Source organism: Mixophyes fleayi, chromosome 2 (genome assembly GCF_038048845.1).
Source record: "Mixophyes fleayi isolate aMixFle1 chromosome 2, aMixFle1.hap1, whole genome shotgun sequence".
Lineage (NCBI taxonomy): Eukaryota > Metazoa > Chordata > Amphibia > Anura > Limnodynastidae > Mixophyes > Mixophyes fleayi.
The window spans coordinates 232,619,393-232,642,639 of record NC_134403.1 but is presented as its reverse complement, the minus strand read 5'-3'; the positions used below and the strand labels follow the sequence as shown (position 1 = coordinate 232,642,639).

The 23,247-nt window shown below is 43.6% G+C and overlaps 1 long non-coding RNA gene across 1 annotated transcript in view; it reads right to left on the bottom strand.

Annotated features, from left to right (window-relative positions):
* Positions 1-23,247, bottom strand: part of LOC142140316 (uncharacterized) — a 131,744-nt gene that overhangs the window by 19,277 nt on the left and 89,220 nt on the right. The window contains exons 3-4 of the long non-coding RNA XR_012688397.1: positions 22,791-22,901; positions 19,112-19,294 (exon numbers count right to left, since the gene is read on the bottom strand). This is a non-coding gene — a long non-coding RNA (uncharacterized LOC142140316). The remainder of the gene's footprint in view (positions 1-19,111; positions 19,295-22,790; positions 22,902-23,247) is intronic.

Below are 23,247 nucleotides of genomic sequence, written 5' to 3'. Positions count from 1 at the left end.
GAAAGATTTTTTTTTGGCCACCATAATTTTATATTTATACACTTGCAAATATATATACGAGTGACAAGTCCCCTTGTTTTATTCACAAGGGCAGCATTATAGCACACACTAATCTCTATTCAGCCAGATCTACCATGCCATAAGAAGCACTTATGGTAAAACAAGGTGTTTGAAAGCTCTGCACTTGGCTCTCAATGTATACTCTACCCAATGATACTCAAACATAATTGCTATGAAGAATCAGTTAAACTTAAATAATCAAGCTAATACAGCTAACAACTTCCCAACGTGTGATCAAAAAACAACTGTGCTATAACAAGCTCAGCAAATCCTAATGAGTGACTACTAATGTGTCAATAAGCAACTGCGAATCGTTCCTCTAATTGCAAATGGTTTACTAGTTTCAGTTGTTTATCATGCTCATCATCCACTATTTACAGCTGCCCCAAACCACCCCCATATGTAACTGCTTTGTCAGCTGTATATACGACTACCTCCCACTTTAAATCCATAAACGATTGCTCAAACACGCTCTTGCTGGACATTGCCAACACCCCTTCCTTCCCTCATCACACCTCTTCAGGAACAAGGTGTAGTAAGTTGCAAAAAGCTGCAAGTCTAAAGAGCCGCATTTCTGTAAGTTCACTTTCCAAAAATGCGTAGTGGGAAAAAATGCAAAGATACACTACACAAACTGGCATATGCCTCATTCTGAATCACTCTGTGTTAGGAAATGCACAGTTAAATGACAAAGTGTAACAAACAGGGAACAGCCCGATATCTTCCAGTAATAAACGTCACCTGCTGAAGCCTGCCACTCCACTTCTTATTTCACTGACCAAGACATTGGTAATTTAATCTTTGTTTTCTCTTTATTTCCCTGCCTCACTCTCACTATCCAGCTGCTCACCTCCTGCTGTCTCTGACCCCTTACCCTTTCACTTGCTACTTCTGCTTTCACAAACTCTCTGGGCCTGATTCATTAAGGAATTTGAGTACGTTTTCTTACTTAAGTTTTCTGGACAAAACCATGTTGCAATGCGAGGGGTGTAAATTAGCTTACTATTTTGCACGTAAGTTAAATACTGGCTGTTTTTTCATGTAGCACTTGAAAGGGAGACAGCAAACAGAAAGGGGGGTGCAGAAAGGGGGACAAAGTGTGTTCTGGGGGACAGCATGCAGAAAGGGAGACAAAGTGTGTGCAGAAAGGGGACAGATGTGTGTTTTGAGGGGGACAGATGTGTGTTTTGAAGGGGGACTGTTAGGAACCCTTCCAGCCGGAACTTCAAAACCCGTAGTCTGCTCTGAAGTCAGGTGTTCACTGGAGACCCTAGTGGTGGGTACAGACTTGGCCGCAGACAACAGAGGGTCGGGAGATGAGCACCAATTGGAGAGTCCCCAGCAACGAAGTGTAGAAACAACAGCGGAGTGGTATCCAGGCAAGGGTCAGAGGCTGGCAGCAGACAACGATTCCAAAAGCAAGCCGAGGTCACAGGCAATACAACAAGGTCCAGAAACAAGCCAAGGGTCATACACGGGAGATCAGGTCTAGAATATAAAATCAGGGAGCAGAACAGGAACAAGGAGCCTAGCTGCACTGGGAGCTATAACTGGCAATGAGGCTCTGTCCTCACTGCCTTAAGTAGCGAGGGGAGCCAATAGGAGTGAGTGCTAGTGAGACCCCTCCCTACTGCATAATCTTCAAAAAGATAGGCAATACAAAACAGAATAATCCATTCTATTAAAGCCAGGAAGAACTTCCTAGACAAGACTCTAACACAAAGTCAAAATACACAAAAAAAACCAAAACAAGGCATTACCTTTTTCTGCTCGCATGCACCCGGGTGTCAGACCGCTGGCCGGGCGCTGCGGCAGTGGAGTTAGAGCGGCCCAGTCAATCGGAACATAGGAGGCGGAAGTGACGTCCCAGTCGTCATGGAGACGGCCGGGACGCCTGGAACCACCGGACGCAAGTCGCGGCGGCCCTTCGGGGAGGCGCGGCTCATAACAGGGACAGAGTGCGTGCAGAAAGGGGGAGAGAGTGTGTTCTGAGCGGGACAGCGTGCAGAAAGGGGGCAGAGTGTGTTTTGAGGAGAACAGTGTGCAGAGGAGTAATGAATTGGCCGCTGCGGTTTGATGAAATGGCTGGGGGGTCATAAATTGGCTGCTTGTGGGGGGTATGATCTCTGTATTGTGTGACGTTCATGAGGATGCTCTATAAAGAGCATAATCATTGATGGTTTGTAGTGTTTGCACATTTTCAAAACAGGACCACAACTTTCCAGTAGATAGCTAAACGACAACAAAGCTGCAAGAACAATCAAGCAAGAACAGGTAAAATAATCTGTCTAAATTTGTTTGCTGGAAAATACTCCTTAATTTCCTTTAATTATTTGTGGGGGGGAGGGGGGCGCTACAGGTGTATTAGCCTAGGGCAGCCCCAATCCTTAATCAGGCTTTGCTGATAGCTCATGTACAGTAAGGGCATTCCGACATAGGTGCAGCCTTGGTGCTTGTTTTCAGTGGTATCATTTCCACCCATGCTCTAGACCCAGGGCAAGTAAAAATGCTGACTGACAGTGATGACTGACACGTAAAGTACATGTATGCATGCCACAAGCTAGCACAGAACAGCTGTATGCAAGTAAGATAGAATATAAAAAAAAAATGCATTGTATGTACAGTTCACAATGTAAGCATATTTATTTAGGTATTTAATGTAAAAATTAATCAAAACAAAAATGAATTTAGAAAAATATTCTATAAATGATTATATTGTTAAGATTTGCTCTTTTATTTTATATTACCATTTTTTTATGTGTTCTGGTGTACTTTTTATTGTACGTATACTGTAGTCTGCTGTGTGTGTGTCTACATATGGCAAATACTGTTTATCGAGAACATACTTACACCCAGTTTCCAATCAAAATCTATTTTGAGATACCTTGGATTTGAATAGTCAGAACTGCGCACAAGTTCTGTGCTCCTTCTTAAAACACAACTTGCGTGCAAGTTGCGTTCAGACGTGAATCAGGCCCTCGATTGCTTCCTCAGTCTTATCCTTGCACTTACTTAATTACCTTCTCCCCCATGTCAATCACCTCTTCAAACTAACCGTTTCTACCAGGGGCGGATTGGGAACTTAAGTTGCCATGGAAAAAATTATTAAAGTGGCCTCATGTGGGCGGGACCAAAACAATGGTAGGTGTGGCCACATAAAAGTAGGCGGGATTTAGAACTACTGGAATTTGGTTGCAGTAACACTTAGGAAAACCTTTTTAGAGCTAGGGGTAGAGGCTAAATCACCTTCAGCTTAGGTACCTTGGCATCAGGGTCATGTGATCGCAGCGGTCACATGGTACACAGTGAAGGCGGGCTGCTGGAATTCAAGGGTGGTTGGTGAAGGAGCTCCATCATTTCTTCTGTTCCGGGCATCATTCGTGTGGAAAAAGGTAAGAAGAAGGGTACTTGGAAGCTGCAGGGGGGGCATGTGTGATGGAAGCTGCAGGGGGGCATGTGTGATGGAAGCTGCAGGGCACAGTGCGGGGCATGTGTGATGGAAGCTGCATGGCACAGGGGGGGCATGTGCGATGGAAGCTGCAGGGGGGGCATGTGTAATGGAAGCTGCAGAGCACAGGGGGGGAGCATGTGTGATGGAAGCTGCAGGGCACAGGGGGGGCATGTGTGATGGAAGCTGCAGGGGGGGCATGTGTGATTGAAACTGCAGGGCATATGGGGGTCACGTGTGATAGAAGCTGCAGGACATAGGGGGGCATGTGTGATAGAAGCTGCAGGGCATAGGGGGGGGCATGTGTGATAGAAGCTGCAGGGCATAGGGGCGGCATGTGTGACGGAAGCTGCAGGGCACAGGGGGGGCATGTGTGATGGAAGCTGCAGGGCATATGGGGGGCATGTGTGACTAAAGGTGCATGTGAGTTAGAAGTCTGTTCCCCACACAGCCCCTCCTCAGCCAACATTACCCTTACAACACTCACCAGCTTTTCTTTGATATTCCCCATGACACATGCTCATTATCTATTCCCTCACATGACACGCTGCCTCAATCCTGACACCTCTCTTACCTCAAAATGAAAAGACGCACTCTTTATATTAATTTAATATTTGTGTGTGAGGGTATGTATATTATGTGTGTGTGAGGGGCCAGTGTATTTATATTATGTGTGTGTATGAGGGGCTGTTTATGGGAGCGAAATAGGTTTATTTTTTAAATGGTAACACTATTAATTTAATGTTGGAGCTCGTTGGAGGGAAATAGGTCTATTTATTAAATGTGTATGCTATTAATTTAATGTTTTGGTTGGAGGGAGGTCTACTAATAAAATGTGGGTACTATATTGATTTAACACTGGGGCTGGTTGGAGTTTACTTAATTTCGTGTACCCATTTTTTTTTCCAAATAGGGCCTCAACATTCCAGGATCCAGACAAGCAGCAGCTGATCTAAAGACACCAGCAGCCACAAGCCGTGAAAGTGACGAGAACAGGTAGGAGAGAGCAGGGCAGTCTGCCAACTATCATGAATCTGGTGGGATTTATATTAAGAGGTCTGACTTGTTTAAATGTTGCACTATGGGATTCATGCAGAAGACTGACATATTAACATAATTATTGCATTCCAGCGCTTTTTCATGTTTCTGTAGGTGGAGAGCTGCAGTCAGTAACTGTAGTGGCGGACGGTCTGTGACGTGGTAGTGATAGGAGACTGCTGTTTTTTTTATTACTGGGCTTGCTAACCATGAACTGCAGTTTCTTGACATGTTAATTATAAGGGTGTGCAACGGGCACTTTTAGTGTTTTGTGTTTTGTGTTCTGATTAGCTTGAGGTTTTGGGTTCTGATTTGTTTTGCCAAAACACCTGACGAAAGGTTTTGGTTCTGATTTAGGGTTTTGGGTTCTGATTTATTTTTAAAAAAGCATAAAAAGTGCTAAAATCTAGTTTTTTTGTTTGTTTTCACTCCTACGCTATTATTAACCTCAATAACATTCAATAACAATCATTTCCACTAATTTCCAGTGTATTTGGAACACCTCACACCTCACAATATTGTTTTTAGTACAAAACGTTGGACCGAGGTAGCTTTCTGGACTGCGTAGTGGAGTGGGCCCGGTACCCAATTTGGTACCGGGGCCACAATATATCACCCTCAACTGGTCTGAATTTCACTGCACAGCTGCCTGCTCCTACATCCTCTGCAGCATATACAGGGTGTAGTTCTAACGCGTCAATACCTCTTGTTTTTGACGATGACAGGTCATTTTAATTAATTTTGGATTTGGCCCCAACATTGAATGTAGTTTAATATCTGATCCGCATCTATCTGGACTGCGTAGTGGAGTGGCCCCGCTACCCAATTTGGTACCGGGGCCACAATATAAAACCCTCAACTGGTCTCAATTCCACTGCACAGCTATCTGGACTGCGTAGTGTAGTGGCCCCGGTACCCAATTTGGTACCGGGGCCACAATATAAAACCCTCAACTAGTCTGAATACCACTGCACAGATGGCGGACACCGGATGCACGTCTAACACCAACATAGCAGTTAAGGCCGCAGTTATTTTTTTTTGGAACTACAAAAAAAAAAACGTAGCAATAGAAATGGCAGTTCCTCTTTTTTGGAAATACAGAAAGAAAGAAAGAAAGTAGTAATAGAAATGGCAGTTCCTCTTTTTTGGAAATACAGAAAGAAAGAAAGTAGTAATAGAAATGGCAGTTCCTCTTTTTTGGAACTACACAAACAATGAACTTAGTAATAGAAGTGGCAGTTCCTTTTTTTTGGAACTACACAATCAATGAACATAGTAATAGAAGTGGCAGTTCCTCTTTTTGGGAACTACATAACGAATGAAAATATTAATAGAAATGGCAGTTCCTCTTTTTTTGAACTAAACAAACAATGAACGTAGTAATAGAATTGGCAGTTCCTCTTTTTGGGAACGACATAAAGAATGAAAGTATTAATAGAAATGGCAGTTCCTCTTTTTGAGAACTTAACAAGAATTAGAGCATTTTTTTTATTCAGAAATGATGAGTCTCTCTATTAGAGTGTAATGCCCCTTAAAACTCCTTTAAATAAAATAGTATGTATTCTAGGAGACCCTGTTTATATATTTAAATTGGTTCTGCAAAAATATGCATGATGATCACTGTACAGAGATCCTGTAATAGAGCAGCGATTAAAGTGGCCTGATTAAAGGTCATGTAAGATCTTAAAGCACTCACAATTATGTAGATACTGTATTTTCGTTAAAGACGCTGCCTAACGTGTATAAAAGTTAGAGATGAGCGCACTCGGATTTATGAAATCCGAGCCCACCCGAACGTTGCCGATCCGAGTCGGATCCGAGACGGATCCGGGTATTGGCGCCAAATTCAAATCTGAAACTGAGGCTCTGAGTCATAATCCCGTTGTCGGATCTCGCGATACTCGGATCCTATAAATTCCCCGCTAGTCGCCGCCATCTTCACTCGGGCATTGATCAGGGTAGAGGGAGGGTGTGTTAGGTGGTCCTCTGTCCTGCTATATCTCGTGCTGTTCAGTTCAGTTCTGTGCTGTGCTCAGTCCTTCTGAGGTCAGTGGTGCTGCTGGGTCCTGTGCTGTGTCCTGTTCAGTCCAGTGGTGCTGTGTCCTGTGCTTCTAAGGGCATAGTTATTTCCCCAATATTCCCCTGTGTTTAAAAAAATAAAAAAGTTATTTAAAAAAATACCAAAAACTAATTATTTATTTTTTTAATTACCACAAAATTTGCACAACCAATCCTGCAGTATAAGCCCATTGGTACTGCAATATTACAAAGTTCACACATTCTGCAGTATCAGTCCAGTGGTGCTGTGTCCTGTGCTCTGTCCTGCTGAGTTCAGTAGTGCTGCTGGGTCCTGTGCTGTGTCCTGTTTAGTCCAGTGGAGCTGTGTCCTGTGCTCTGTGCTTCTAAGGGCATAGTTATTTCCCCATTTATCCCAAGTTTTTAAAAAATAAAAAAAAAGTTATAAAAAAAATAAAATAAATTTTTTTAATAAAAAGTAATTATAACCAAATTTGCAAAACCAATCCAGCAGTATAAGTCCATTGGTACTGCAATATTACCAAGTTCACATATTCTGCAGTATCTTGTGCTACATATAATGGAGACCAAAAATTTGGAGGATAAAGTAGGGAAAGATCAAGACCCACTTCCTCCTAATGCTGAAGCTGCTGCCATTAGTCATGACATAGACGTTGAAATGCCATCAACGTCGTCTTCCAAGCCCGATGCCCAATCTCGTAGTACCGGGCATGTAAAATCCAAAAAGCCCAAGTTAAGAAAAAGTAGCAAAAAGAGAAACTTAAAATCATCTGAGGAGAAACGTAAAGTTGCCAATATGCCATTTACGACACGGGGTGGCAAGGAACGGCTTAGGCCCTGGCCCGTGTTCATGACTAGTGGTTCAGCTTCACCCACGGATCTTATCCCTCCTCCTCCTCCCCCCCCGTCCAAAAAATTGAAGAGAGTTATGCTGTCAGCAACAAAACAGCAAACAACTCTGCCTTCTAAAGAGAAATTATCACAAATCCTCAAGGCGAGTCCAAGGGTGTTGGTGGTTGTCAAGCCTGACCTTCCCATCACTGTACGGGAAGAGGTGGCTCGGGAGGAGCCTATTGATGATGTAGCTGGCGCTGTGGAGGAACTTGATGATGAGGATGGTGATGTGGTTATTGTAAATGAGGCACCAGGGGGGGAAACAGCTGATGTCCATGGGATGAAAAGCCCATCGTCATGCCTGGTCAGAAGACCAAAAAATGCACCTCTTCGGTCTGGAGTTATTTTTATCCAAATCCGGACAACCAATGTATGGCCATATGTAGCTTATGTAAAGCTCAAATAAGCAGGGGTAAGGATCTTGCCCACCTAGGGACATCCTCCCTTATACGTCACCTGAATAACCTTCATAGTTCAGTGCTTAGTTCAGGAACTGGGCCTAGGACCGTCATCAGTACAGGGACACCTAAATCTCTTGGTCCTGTTGGATACACACCACCAACACCCTCCTCGTCAACTTCCTCCACAATCTCCATCAGATTCAGTCCTGCAGCCCAAGTCAGCAGCCAGACAGAGTCCTCCTCAATACGGGATTCATCCGAGGAATCCTGCAGCGGTACGCCTACTACTGCCACTGCTGCTCTTAGTCGGTCATCTTCCCAGAGGGGAAGTCGTAAGACCGCTAAGTCTTTCACAAAACAATTGACCGTCCAACAGTCGTTTGCCATGACCACAAAATACGATAGTAGTCACCCTATTGCAAAGCGTATAACTGCGGCTGTAACTGCAATGTTGGTGTTAGACGTGCGCCCGGTGTCCGCCATCAGTGGAGTGGGATTTAGAGGGTTGATGGAGGTATTGTGTCCCCGGTACCAAATCCCGTCGAGATTCTACTTCACTAGGCAGGCGATACCAAAAATGTACAGAGAAGTACGATCAAGTGTCCTCAGTGCTCTAAAAAATGCGGTTGTACCCACTGTCCACTTAACCACGGACATGTGGACAAGTGGTTCTGGGCAAACGAAGGACTATATGACTGTGACAGCCCACTGGGTAGATGCATCCCCTTCCGCAGCAACAGCAACAGCTGCATCAGTAGCAGCATCTACAAAATGGCTGCTCGTGCAAAGGCAGGCAACATTGTGTATTACAGGCTTTAATAAGAGGCACAACGCTGACAACATATTAGAGAAACTGAGGGAAATTATCTCCCAGTGGCTTACCCCACTTAGACTCTCATGGGGATTTGTGGTGTCAGACAATGCCAGTAACATTGTGCGGGCATTAAATATGGGCAATTTCCAGCATGTCCCATGTTTTGCCCACACCATTAATTTGGTGGTGCAGCATTACCTCAAGAGTGACAGGGGTGTGCAGGAGATGCTTGCGGTGGCGCGCAAAATTGCTGGACACTTTCGGCATTCAGCCAGTGCCTACCGCAGACTAGAGGAACATCAAAAAAGCATGAACCTGCCCTGCCATCACCTCAAACAAGAGGTTGTGACACGCTGGAACTCCACCCTCTATATGCTGCAGAGGATGGAGGAGCAGCAAAAGGCCATTCAGGCCTACACAGCCACCTACGACATAGGCAAAGGAGTGGGGATGCGCCTCAGTCAAGCGCAGTGGAGACTGATTTCCCTGTTGTGCAAGGTTCTGCAGCCATTTGAACTTGCCACACGAGAAGTCAGTTCCGACACTGCCAGCTTGAGTCAGGTGATTCCCCTGATCAGGCTGTTGCAGAAGCAGCTGGAGAAAGTGAGGGAGGAGCTGGTAAGCCATTGCGATTACACCAAGCATGTAGCTCTTGTGGATGTAGCCCTTCGTACGCTTTGCCAGGATCCGAGGGTGGTCACTCTTTTAAAGTCAGAGGAATACATTCTGGCCACCGTGCTCGATCCTCGGTTTAAAGCGTATGTTGTGTCTCTGTTTCCGGCGGACACAAGTCTACAGCGGTGCAAAGACCTGCTGGTCAGGAGATTGTCCTCTGAAGAGGACTGTGACATGCCAACAGCTCCACCCTCATTTTCTTCCACATCTATGGCTGCGAGGAAAAAGCTCAGTTTTCCTAAAAGAGGCGCTGGTGGGGATGCTGATAACATCTGGTCCGGACTGAAGGACCTGCCAACCATTGCAGACATGTCTACTCTCGCTGCATTGGATGCTGTCACAATAGAAAAAATTGTGGATGATTACTTTGCTGACACCATCCAAGTAGACATGTCAGACAGTCCATATTGTTACTGGCAGGAAAAAAAGGCAGTTTGGAAGCCCCTGTACAAACTGGCTCTATTTTACCTGAGTTGTCCCCCCTCCAGTGTGTACTCGGAAAGAGTTTTTAGTGCAGCGGGGAACCTGGTCAGTGAGCGGCGAAGGAGGTATCTTCCTCAAAACGTTGAAAAAATGATGTTTATAAAAATGAATAAACAATTCCTCAATGAAGTACAGCACTGCCCTCCAGATAGTACAGAGGGACCTGTGGTTGTGGAGTCCAGCGGGGACGAATTGATAATGTGTGATGAGGAGGAAGTAAACACTGTAGGGGGAGAGGAATCAGAGGTTGAGGATGAGGACGACATCTTGCCTCAGTAGAGCCTGTTTAGTCTGTACAGGGAGAGATGAAATGCTTTTTTGGTGTGGGGGCCCAAACAAACCAATCATTTCAGCCAAAGTTGTTTGGTAGGCCCTGTCGCTGAAATGATTGGTTTGTTAAAGTGTGCATGTCCTATTTCAACAACATAAGGGTGGGTGTGAGGGCCCAAGGACAATTCCATCTTGGAACTTTTTTTTTTGCATTATATGACCAATCAACAGTTGTTTGCCATGTTCAAAAAGTAAAACCAAATTTAAACAAATTCAAGAAATTAAACCAAAAGTAAAATGCCCTGTCATAATTTAAAACAAGAGGTATTGACATGCTCTAAAACTACTGTATTGTTGTTTATATTTTATAAACACTACACTTGAAAGCTTGAGTCTTTCAATGAAAAAGTAACTCTCCATTGCACGAATATTTGCAACAGGGACAATTTTAGGGTTAAGAAAGTCAACTAATAACACTTAGACGCTGTCTGTCTTTATAAACACTACACTTGGAAGTTGGAGGAGGTATTGTGGCCCCGGCACCAAATTTACTACCGGGGCCACTCCACCGTGCAGTCCATATTTAGGTGTATCACATATTAAACAACGGTGACAGTTGATGCCCAATTTTTTAATTATATTGTTGCCGCTGTAAAAAATTGTGTTCCGGGAACACCACACTACGCAGTCCATACCCTTTTTTGGTGGAATTCTGACCCGTGGAGGGTTTTTTAATTATATTGTGGCCTCGGTACCAAATTGTGTACCGGGGCCACCACACTACGCAGTCAAGAAAGATAGATGCGTATCATAGATAAAGTACATTCAGTGTTGTGGGGCAAATTGAAAAATATTCAAAATGCACTGACATTATCAAAAACAAGAGGTTTTCACACGCTGAAACTCCAACATGTATATGATAGAGAGGATGGAGGAGCAGCCGTATGTGCAGTGTAATGCAGACCTGTTGAAGGTTTTTTATATATTTTATTGTGGTGCCCTGTGCCCACTACTCTACGCAGTCCAGATACTATTTTTGGGTGTAATTCAGACCTGTTGAAGGTTTTCTATATATTTTTTTATAGTGGTGGCCAGTGGCCAGTCCTCTATGCAGTCCAGATACTATTTTTGGGTGTAATTCAGACCTGTTGAAGGTTTTCTATATATTTTTTATTGTGGTGCCCAGTGCCCACTACTCTACGCAGTCCAGATACTATTTTTGGGTGTAATGCAGACCTGTTGAAGGTTTTCTATATATTTTATTGTGGTGCCCAGTGCCCACTACTCTACGCAATCCAGATACTACTTTTGGGTGTAATTCAGACCTGTTGAAGGTTTTCTATATATTATATTGTGGTGGCCAGTGGCCAGTCCTCTACGCAGTCCAGATACTATTTTTGGGTGTAATTCAGACCAGTTGATGGGTTTTTAATTATATTGTGGGGAACACTCCTCTACGCAGTCCAGAAAGATACCTCGTTGCAACGTTTTGTACTAAAAAAAAAAAAATATTGTGAGGTGTTAGGTGTTCAGAATAGCCTTTAAATTAGTGGAAATTATTGTTATTGAATGTTATTGAGGTTAATAATAGCGTAGGAGTGAAAATAAGCCCAAAAACTTGATTTTTACACTTTTTAGTTTTTTTTCAAAAAAAATCCGAATCCAAAACCTTAAATCCGAACCAAAACCTTTCGGCAGGTGTTTTGCGAAACAAATTCGAACCCAAAACATCGAGAAAATCCGGATCCAAAACACAAAACACGAGACCTCAAAAGTCGCTGGTGCACATCCCTAATAAAAGTTGGCACTTATATAGCGCTTGCTTCACTGGGTGATGTGAGAAAGCGGAGTGTGTTAATATGTAGAGACCCTATCTAAACATTAATATGATAGAACAAATAGCAGCGCTGTATACGCTGTGTGTAGGTAAGGTAGGGATCTCAAATACCATGACACTCTGTTTAGCCTAATCCCTGACAATGTAATATCACGGAAAGCCTATTTGATTATCAAGGCCAATGGCTAGCTTCTGCTAAATCAGACAGAGTATGCAGCGCACGTCTAACACCAACATAGCTTTTCCGGTGACATGGCCTGCAGGAATATCTCTGATGGAGATAGAACTAGGCCCCAAAGAGCACATAATGCCAAAAAAAGAGTTGCAAGATGGTATTGTCCTTGGGCCCTCCCACCCACCCTGATGCTGTTGAAATAGGACATGCACACTTTAACAAACTAATCATTTCAGCGATAGGGCCTACCAAACTACTGTGGCTGAAATGATTGGTTTGTTTGGGCCCCCACACAAAAAAAGCTATTCATCTCTCCCTGTACAAACTAAACTGGCTCTACTGAGGCAAGATGTCGTCCTCATCCTCATCCTCTGATTCCTGGCCCCCTTCAGTGTGTACTTCCTCATCCTCACACATTATCAATTCGTCCCCGCTGGACTCAACAACCACAGGTCCCTCTGTATTATCTGGAGGGCAGTGCTGTACTTGATTGAGGAATTGATAATTCATTTTTATGAACATCATTTTTTCAACGTTCTGAGGAAGCAACCTCCTTCGCCGCTCACTGACCAGGTTCCCCGCTGCACTAAAAACTCTTTCCGAGTACACACTGGAGGGGGGACAACTCTGGTAAAATAGAGCCAGTTTGTACAGGGGCTTCCAAACTGCCTTTTTTTCCTGCCAGTAACAATATGGACTGTCTGACATGTCTATTTGGATGGTGTCAGCAAAATAATCCTCCACCATTTTTTCAATTGTGACAGCATCCAATGCAGCGACAGTAGACATGTCTGCAATGGTTGGCTGGTCCTTCAGTCCGGACCAGATGTTCTCAGCATCCCCGTCAGCGGGTCTTTGAAGAAAACTGAGCTTTTTCCTCGCAGCCACAGGTGTGGAAGAAAATGAAGGAGGACCTGGTGGCATGTCACGGTCCTCTTCAGAGGACAATCTCCTGACCAGCAGGTCTTTGCACCGCTGTAGACTTGTGTCCGCCGGAAACAGAGTCACAACATACGCTTTAAACCGAGGATCCAGCACAGTGGCCAGAATGTATTCCTCTGACTTTAAAAGACTGACCACCCTCGGATCCTGGCAAAGCGTACGAAGGGCTTCATCCACAAGAGCTACATTCTTGGTGAAATCGCAATGGTTTACCAGCTCCTCCCTCACTTTCTCCAGCTGCTTCTGCAACAGCCTGATCAGGGGAATCACCTGACTCAAGCTGGCAGTGTCGGAACTGACTTCTCGTGTGGCAAGTTCAAACGGCTGCAGAACCTTGCACAACACGGAAATCAGTCTCCAGCTTGACTCAGGCGCATCCCCACTCCTTTTCCTATGTCGTAGGTGGCTGTGTAGGCTTGAATGGCCTTTTGCTGCTCTTCCATCCTCTGCAGCATATAGAGGGTGGAGTTCCAGCACGTCACAACCTCTTGTTTGAGGTGATGGCGGGGCAGGTTCAGACTTTTTTGATGTTGCTCGAGTCTGCGGTAGGCACTGGCAGAATGCCTAAAGTGTCCATAAATTTTGCGGGCCACCGCAAGCATCTCCTGCACACCCCTGTCACTCTTCAGGTAATGCTGCACCACCAAATTAATGGTGTGGGCAAAACATGGCACGTGCTGGAAATTGCCCATATGTAATGCCCGCACAATGTTACTGGCATTGTCTGACACCACAAATCCCCAGGAGAGTCTAAGTGGGGTAAGCCACTGTGAGATGATTTCCCCCAGTTTCTCTAAGAGGTTGTCAGCGTTGTGCCTCTTATTAAAACCTGTGATACACAATGTTGCCTGCCTTGGCACGAGCAGCCGTTGTGGAGATGCTGCTACTGATGCAGCTGCTGCTGTTGCTGCGGAAGGCGATTCATCTACCCAGTGGGCTGTCACAGTCATATAGTCCTTCGTTTGCTCTGAACCACTTGTCCACATATCCGTGGTTAAGTGGACAGTGGGTACAACCGCATTTTTCAGAGCACTGAGGACACTTGTTCTTACTTCTCTGTACATCTTTGGTATCGCCTGCCTAGTGAAGTGGAATCTCGACGGGATTTGGTACCGGGGACACAATACCTCCATCAACCGTCTAAATCCCACTCCACTGATGGCGGACACCGGCCGCACATCTAACACCAACATTGCTGTTATTGACGCAGTTATCCGCTTTGCCATAGGATGACTAGTGTCGTACTTGGTGCTTATGGCAAATGACTGTTGGACGATCAATTGTTTGGTGAAAGACATAGCGGTCTTACAACTTCCCCTCTGGGAAGATGACAGACTACCAGCAGCAACAGCAGCAGTGGCAGTAGTAGGCGTATCGCTGCAGGATTCCTCGGATGAATCCCGTATTGAAGAGGACTCTGTCTGGCTGGTGACATGGCCTGCAGGACTAAATCTGATGGAGATCGTGGAGGAAGTTGACGAGGAGGGTGTTGGTGGTATGTATCCAACAGGACCAAGGGATTTAGGTGTCCCTGGACTGCTGACGGTCCTAGCCACAGGTCCTGAACTAAACACGGAATTATGAAGGTTTTTCAGGTGACGTATAAGTTAGGATGTCCCTAAGTGGCCAAGATCCTTACCCCTGCTTAGTTGAGCTTTACATAATCTACATATGGCCATACATTTGTTGTCCGGATTCGGATAAAAATAACTCCAGACAGAAGAGGTGGATTTTTTGGTCTTCTGACCAGGCATGACGATGGGCTTTTTCATCCCATGGACAACAACTGTTTCCCCCCCTGGTGGCTCATTTATGATAACCACATCAGCATCCTCCTCGTCAAGTTCCTCCACAACGCCAGCTACATCAATAGCCTCCTTGACACCTTGATTATCCAAATCTGGACCTACACTGTGGGTCATCCTTCCAGCATATGCAGAGGGCGTGCTGCAAATGGTGGAAGGAGCCACCTCTTCCCGTATAGTGATGGGAAGGTCAGGCTTCGCAACCACCAACACCCTTGGACTCGCCTTGGGGATTTGTGATGTCATCTGCTTAGAAGGCAGAGTTGTTTGCTGTGTTGTTGCTGACAGCATAACTCTTTTAAATTTTTTGGAGGGGGGGGAGGAGGAGGGCTTAGATCCTTGGGTGAAGCTGAACCACTAGTCCTGAACACGGGCCAGGGCCTAAGCCGTTCCTTGCCACTCTGTGTCGTAAATGGCATATTGGCAAGTTTACGTTTCTCCTCAGATGTTTTCAATTTATTTTTTTTGCTAATTTTAGTGAACTTTGGGTTTTTGGATTTTACATGCCCTCTAGGAGATTGGGCATCGCCCTTGCCAGACGACATTGATGGCATTTCATCATCTATGTCATGACTAGTGGCAGCAGCTTCAGCATTAGGAGGAGGAAGTGGGTGTTGATCTTTCCCTACTTTATCCCTACTTTACTTTATCCTCCAAATTTTTGTACTCCATTATATGCAGCACAAGAGAGCGTACCCCTAAACCACAAACACTCGGCAAAGCCTTTACAAATTATCTGCGGCACAGGAGAGTACCACTGGACTGGAGTTATACAGCAGTACCTAGTATTTTTAAAATATTTTTTTTACATTTTTTTACAATTATTTTTGGATAATTTTTTTAGAATTTTTTAATTTTTGTATAATTTTTAATTTATTTTTTAGCAGAATAGAGCACAGGACACAGGCAGCACCACTGGACTCAGCAGGACAGAGCACAGGACACAGGCAGCACCACTGGACTCAGCAGGACAGAGCACAGGACACAGCACCACTGGACTCAGCAGGACAGAGCACTGGACAAAGCACCACTGGACTCAGCAGAACAGAGCACTGGACAAAGCACAAAAGTACCACTAATATTAAAACAAGGACAGGAGCTCCCTAACTGCAAACTCTCTCACGAGTGATCGCAGCCAAAATGAAGATGGCGGCCGCTAGCGCTGAACTTATGACATCCGAGTCTCGCGAGATCGGATTTCGGAAATCCGAGCCCGCTCATCTCTAGTTAATTATGATTAATACCTAAGTTTAGCTAAAGATAAAGTACAATTTGTGTGAATTGAAAGGTAAGTAGTGGTGGAAGTGGGGTGTATATGGTAGTAGGCCATACCGCTACTTCTCATACTGCCTTCATTGTAAAATAATAAAATTCCATTCACTTGTTTACATTGCCATTACATTTTTCATACCGCCACTTCTAAACTACCATTTCGAACACCTAATATTCATCGTATGGAGTATATGACCAGTATAATTAAAAATCCTGCTAGATCCTTTGACAAAATATGGGGTCCATTGACATTATTCTTTAACTGCTGGGACCACAGTGTGATGCAGTGTAATGATAAAGGAGGGCACAGTGTGATGAGAGGGACAGTAATGAGGGGCCGCATGGTGATGCAGGAGGAGCAGCGTGATGTGCGGCGGCACATAGTTAACCCTTGTACTTAACTATAGGAGTATATGTTATGCTAAAAAAAAATATAGTGCTATGGATTGTTTCAGGGAGGGAGGGTAGGGGGGCCCAAACCAATATCTTGCCTAGGGCCCCATAAGGTCTAAATCCGGCTCTGGCAGGGCCCCCCTCCCCTTCTCTCACACACACAGTATAGCAGCCCCCCTTCTCTCTCACACACACACCTACAGTATAGCAGCCCCCCTTCTCTCTCACACACACAGAGTATAGCAGCCCCCCTTCTCACACACACAGACCATAGCAGGCCCCGCCACTTTCAATCAATCACACACACAGAGCATAGCAGGCCCCCCACTTTCAATCAATCAATCAATCAATTACACACACAGAGCATAGCAGGCCCCCACCTTCAATCAATCACACACACAGAGCATAGCTGTCCCCCCCACTTTCAATCAATCACACACACACAGCATAGCAGACCCCCCCACTTTCAATCACACACAGAGCATAGCAGGCACCCCATTTTCAATCAATCACACAGCATAGCAGCCCCCCCACTTTCAATCACACACATACATTATAGCTTGACCCCAAATCTCTCTCACACACATACAGTATAACAGCCCTCCTTCTTTCTTTATCTCTCTCTTTTTCTCACACACAAACACACACATACACACACACACACACACACACACACACACACACACACAGTATAACAGAGCTGCTGGAGATTCCTCTGTCTGCTCACATGGGACGTCACCTGTCACATGGTGCACGTCCCATGTGACATCAAGCACTACGGAGATTGGAGGAGGGAGGGAGGGACACTCGGTCTGGGGGGGAGGGGCTAGGATTTGTTTTTTTTAAACTCACCAAAGAAACATCAGGTGGCCTCCGGGAAAAGGCTCTAGGCTTTATGGCCATCCGTCCTTGGTTTCTACTTAATCCACTATGAGTTTTCCTTTATAAGCTTGCCTTCATTGAATCAGAAAAACAGGAAGAAAATGCATACAGACTACAAAAAATGACGCGTAAACTGTTCATAGCTCTTAAAAGATATAATTTTTTTTGATCAATGCAATTTTCAAATATCCTGTAATTTGTACATACAAAGAGCAGCATATCGTTATTATTAGCCAAAATGAAAAGGTCACTGCAAATACCCTCCATCTGAACAGAATATACATTTATGTTTTATTGCATTAAAATGCCTTAATTAAATGGACTCTACTGCATGATGGGAACTGTAGTACTATTCCTGTCAAGCTGTTTGATGTCAAATCCCTCACCTGACCTAGCACAGGCTCAGCATTTCTTTTCTATTTAGCAGTTCTGACAGTACTTGTTGTCATGGAAACCAGTACTGCAGGAGTTAGAGGATGGTGTGCAGGGTAAAATATGAGGATTAAAAAGAGAATGAAGAAATATAAATAATGTAAAGGGGAGGTGTCATAGAAAAGAAAAGAGAAACATGCTCATTATATACTATTGTGTCTAGTTCTCCATTCATATTTGTAAAACATTTTTGTGCACATGTATCTAGTTTACAACATTTCAATGCTTATCAAGTATGATGCCAGCCCTGCTCAAGAAACATAGTAAAAGGAGACTGAAAGCATTATGGACAACATGCCTTATGCATACATACAGTAAATGGGGTCTATATTATGATTTTTTGGGGGGAGAACTCTGCGCTCCCTATTTTTATGTATTATGCACAGGGCCGGTGCTAGGGTCCATGGCGCCCTAGGCATTTTTACAAAATCTGCGCCCCCCGACCCCCACCCCCCCACAAAAATCGGCGCCCTCCTCCCCCCTCACCCCGTCTTTCCTTACCTTGTCTCACCACCGCCGCCTCTCTGCTCCGTCTCCTCCCCTCCACTCACTGACACTAGTGAGTGGAGGGGAGGAGAGGGAGCAGAGAGGCGGCGGTGGTCAGCAATAGCCTCTTCCCCCCTCCCCGTGCATCTGAATGCTGTGCGGCGGCCGTGACAGGTATGGTCACCAGTTTTAAAGTCATTTACCATTCTGTGGCGCCGTCCAGGCGCCCTCCAGAGCCCGGTGCCTTAGGCAAGTGCCTAACCTTGCCTAATGGGAGCGCCGGGCCTGATTATGTAAGGTGTCAGTGCCGCCCCTGGTAAGTGGATTTCCCAATACCATTAAATCAGTTTTAAATTATCTTTCGAAAACCTTCACAAACAAAAATGAAGAGATTGTGGATATAATACACTTCTGTCAGATACTATGTAGAAAGATAAATATACCATAAGAATTCAATAGAGACTTTAATCCAAACAAATATCAAAAGTACAAAGAATAACAAACATTGTAAGGTTTCAAACTCCACATTCATATCATAAAATGTTTAAATCCAAATGTACAGTATTCTCAGTACAACTCGTGTTCAGTATTATACCCACCTATTTAGGCTTTGCGTACGCCCAAATTCAGCAAGGCACAGATCATCATCATCATCACCATTTATTTATATAGCGCCACTAATTTTGTAGCGCTGTACAGACACACACACACACACACACACAGACATTCAAACAAGAGTCAATTTTGTTAACAGCCAATTAACCTACCAGTATGTTTTTGGAGTGTGGGAGGAGACCAGAGTACCCGGAGGAAACCCACGCAAACACGGGGAGAACGTACAAACTCCTCACAGATAAGGCCATGGTCGGGAATTGAACTCATGACCCCAGATCTCAAGATATGTGCGCTTTTGAATTCGCGTGTGGGTTATAAATTCGCAAAATAACGTACTGGAAAGTCAAAAAAAATATTGAATTAATGTCACCTTTTAATAATATAGGCATTAATGATAAAACATTTTTTTTTTTTTTTTTTAAAAAAAAGGGATTTTTTTTAAAAAAATAAAAAATTCTATGCACTACATTTAGTAGAATGTTGCTAATGTCCATTGAACATAAAATACATTTATACAGTTACTCGTGATTGCAGACTGTTAAGTGCGTATTGTCGCTAACCAATAACGATTGTCGAATCTCGATTTGTGTTTCCAACGCACAAAGATTTATTCAATTAAAGTAGCAAAATATATTCAAGCGAAATAATAATAAGTACAGCCGGTACTTATCGCAGGCGCTCTGGATCCAGTGTACAGTCATTCAATCCTGAAGTCTGGGGACAAGATGTCTGAACACTAGATGAGAAGCTGCTGCTTATATGCACACAGGAATACAGTAAAACAATGAAGATGGTATAGCTTGCTTCTATTGGTCCAGGTTTCAGGAAGGTCCAAGGGGTTGTCAATCATTGGCTAGTTCATCCTAAAGAATCCAAAGGAGGGGGTCATCTCTCCAGGGGGTATACGCTGCTCTTCCCGCCAAGATTCCTTAGTCTTAAGTAGTTCATAATTCCCTATCATTTATAACTTGTGTATGCACTCTGCGATTCCTTCGCAGAGTGAACCAAACAGTAGCAAATGTTAAGAGGTTTATTATGATACCACACATGATATGATTCCTTCAACCTGTTCCATATATTTCACTAATGTGCATATAACTTATAATATATAACATAAATACTACTATATTTCGACATAAATGACTATGTGTTGCAACTACCATTAATGTGTACTATTTTACAAGTATGCGTGTTTGTGCAAATGTATGTAAAAGGCTAAATACTGTTGCTGCCACGTGTTGCAGCTGCGTACGCCCTTTTACGCTGTAGCGTGCCCTTTTACGCTGTAGCGTACCGTACGCATCTTTTCAGACAAAGACAACCAAGTTTGCTCGATTTTAATTGAAATGACTTTATCCAATTTGCTGACTTCGACAAGACACATGTTATAGTTGTATTCAAGACTGTCAACACTACTGGTCAGGACTTCCCTCTCAGCTGGAGCAAGACATATACGGCAAAAAATAAGTAACTGAGATGCTCAGAGCTGCATTTGGACATTGCTGTGTACGCTTCAGTTTGGCATGCCCCTACTGTACATTGACTATGGAAAAACGCCCCTTCCCCGCCCAATTCACTCCTCGAAATCGTAGGCTGCAGTATGTGTGTTTGCGGACGCAGTGGACAAGGTTGCTTTCACAGACTCTCGGTTCTGGGCATGCACAGAGTGATTTTGCAGGCGATACGCACAAAATTGGCAGATACGTTCCTTGGTGAATCAGGCTCTATGACTCCATGCAAAAGAAGAGCACATTTTTTGGTTTAAAATCGAAAAATTGTGATATGCGCACTGGACATAAATGAGAAGTCTAGTGTCCTGTCCAAGCTGCTAGCTATATAACAAGGTGATCCAAACTTGTTAGAGGTATAAATTGAAAAGGATTTGTATCAAGCGCTAAGGACAGTCGGTAGGACATATACTGTATGTGGACAAGCTGTTAAAATAAACAAACTTTACTTGATATTCTCTTATTAAACAAATATATATGATACAAAAGGAAGATACATATGCATGTGAACATAATCAACATAAATCAATATAGACCAAATAAATCAACATAAATGTGATGCATCGATTGGCAGGGCACAGATGAAAGATATCCCAATTGGTACATTCTGCCTAAAAACCATGGGTTGACTCTCCTATTCCACCATAAAGAGTCTAGGCTGGTGTTTTCCGGAATAAAAGACAAATCCGTTCCAAACATAAATCAAAAAAAAAATCAAAAAAATATAGTTCAGGGTTATAGGCGAATAATGTCGAAGGTACTTGCGGTACGGTGGAGGCAGGGTGTAGGAACCTTGTTGGTCACCATTAGCTAAGGAACTTGTGGTTTGATTCCAAACATAAATCAAAAAAATAAAAAAAAATAAAGAAACCACGAGTTCCTTAGCTGACGGTGACCACCAAGGATCGGTTTCCCCACTTGCAGGACCACATTACCCAGAGATCCTACACCCTGCCTTCACCGTACCACAAGTTCCTTGGGCGTTATTCGCCTATAACCCTGAATTTTACATGCATAAGTATCTTCCTTTTCTATCATATCTATTTGTTTAATGAGAGAATATCAAGTAAAGTTTGTTTATTTTAACAGCTTGTCTACATACAGTATATGTCCTACCGACTGTCCTTAGCGCTTGATACAAATCTTTTTCAATTGCCATTTCTTGGTTTGCCTAGTTAACACCCTTTGCTTATTTATCATGCTTGCAAATAGAGCTAATTTTTGCTTTGCCCAATTCATCAAAGGGCTTACTCTACCAGTAGAAAAAATTGCCAGTATTTGAAGTCTTTTGCATGGGAAAGTATATTTAACAAGTATCGCAGCAGTTATTGTATCACCACTATACTTGCTCTGTTTTCACCAAATCACGATGACTACTATAAAACAAAACTATTTTAAAAAGTTTTTAAAGCACTTAATGCATAAAGGTTTTACATTTTTTAAATACACTTTTATTTTCCACTGCCCATGATTGAACTGCGAACCATAAAGAAGAAGAAGATGAAGAAAGCTATGAATAGAAGACTATATGATGAAGATCCTTATGAATAGAAGAGCAGAAGACAGAAGATTCCTATGGGTTTAACAATAAAATAAAGAAGGCACCGAGGGCATGGGTATTTATATTAAAATATTTTCTAACCAGTAGTTCTACGAGCACCAGGATGTTCTTGCATTGTGGCTGCTGGGGCTTGCTGGGACCAGTAGTGCCACCTACTAAAGTTAAAGGAGGAGCCCACACTGCTGGTAACAACTTTTGTGAGAGCACCCTACATTGCTGCTTGTCCCTCCACAGTAAATGTACCCACACCAGGCTATAAGCACTGGTGCATGGTTCAATTGTAGGTAGGTTTAGGCTATGTTTTTCCCTGTTTTTTTGTTTCTTACTACTAAAAACAAGAGCTGATGATGATGATCATCGGCTCATATCTTTATACAAGGGATCGAGTAACCACAAAATATACACCTGTTAACAGGCAAGACTGGAGATGTGACTACCTTCAGGGGCGTGCACGCCCTTAGCTCTAGCGTAGAGGGCCACAATTGCAATTTACACTATACCGAACTCTGGCTTTACTGTACATGCAAACAAAGCAAGATTTTTTGCCTAACTGTTAGACTTTCCAGCACTTGGAGCATCAACTTGTAACAGTTGGGATTTCCAAGAAATACATCTGCAGTTAAGGGGAGCACACAAAACATGCAAAGATGTGAAAATGCAAGGCAAACTGTGTAGTACTGTAAAAGATAACACTGCATAAGAGACTATTATACAGTGAAAATTAGAATAGCTTATAAAGTATATAGACCATCCAGTACTGACCTGGTCTGTTTCTGATCAGTGCAGTCTGGTTGCTCTGTGCATTGTCCTGTGGTCCATGTACTGTCATCTGCTGCCTAGTGGGTTTGTCTGGGGGACACGACCTGTGGGTATCTTAAAGTAAAGCCCATTATTTATTTGCAGTTGCTGTGGAAGACCAGGAATTGAAGGTGAGTGAGTAACAACTAATAGCAGTAAGGTGGGGCCACTAACTATGCCCGTGACAGTTTTATTTGACCATGAACACCGCACCAAATTCCTGTTATCAACTTTGACTATTAGGATCAAGTGGAAAAACAGGAGGTAACATAGAACTACATTGTGTATTTTTTTCAAGGACTTTCCACCTGTTTGGACTCACTTAAGACATGTTTTTTTCATACACCTGCCATTGCCAGGCTTGCTCCCTTAGCTGCTTCTCTCTGTAATCCATCATCCTCTTGTCAAGTTGAGGTTTCTT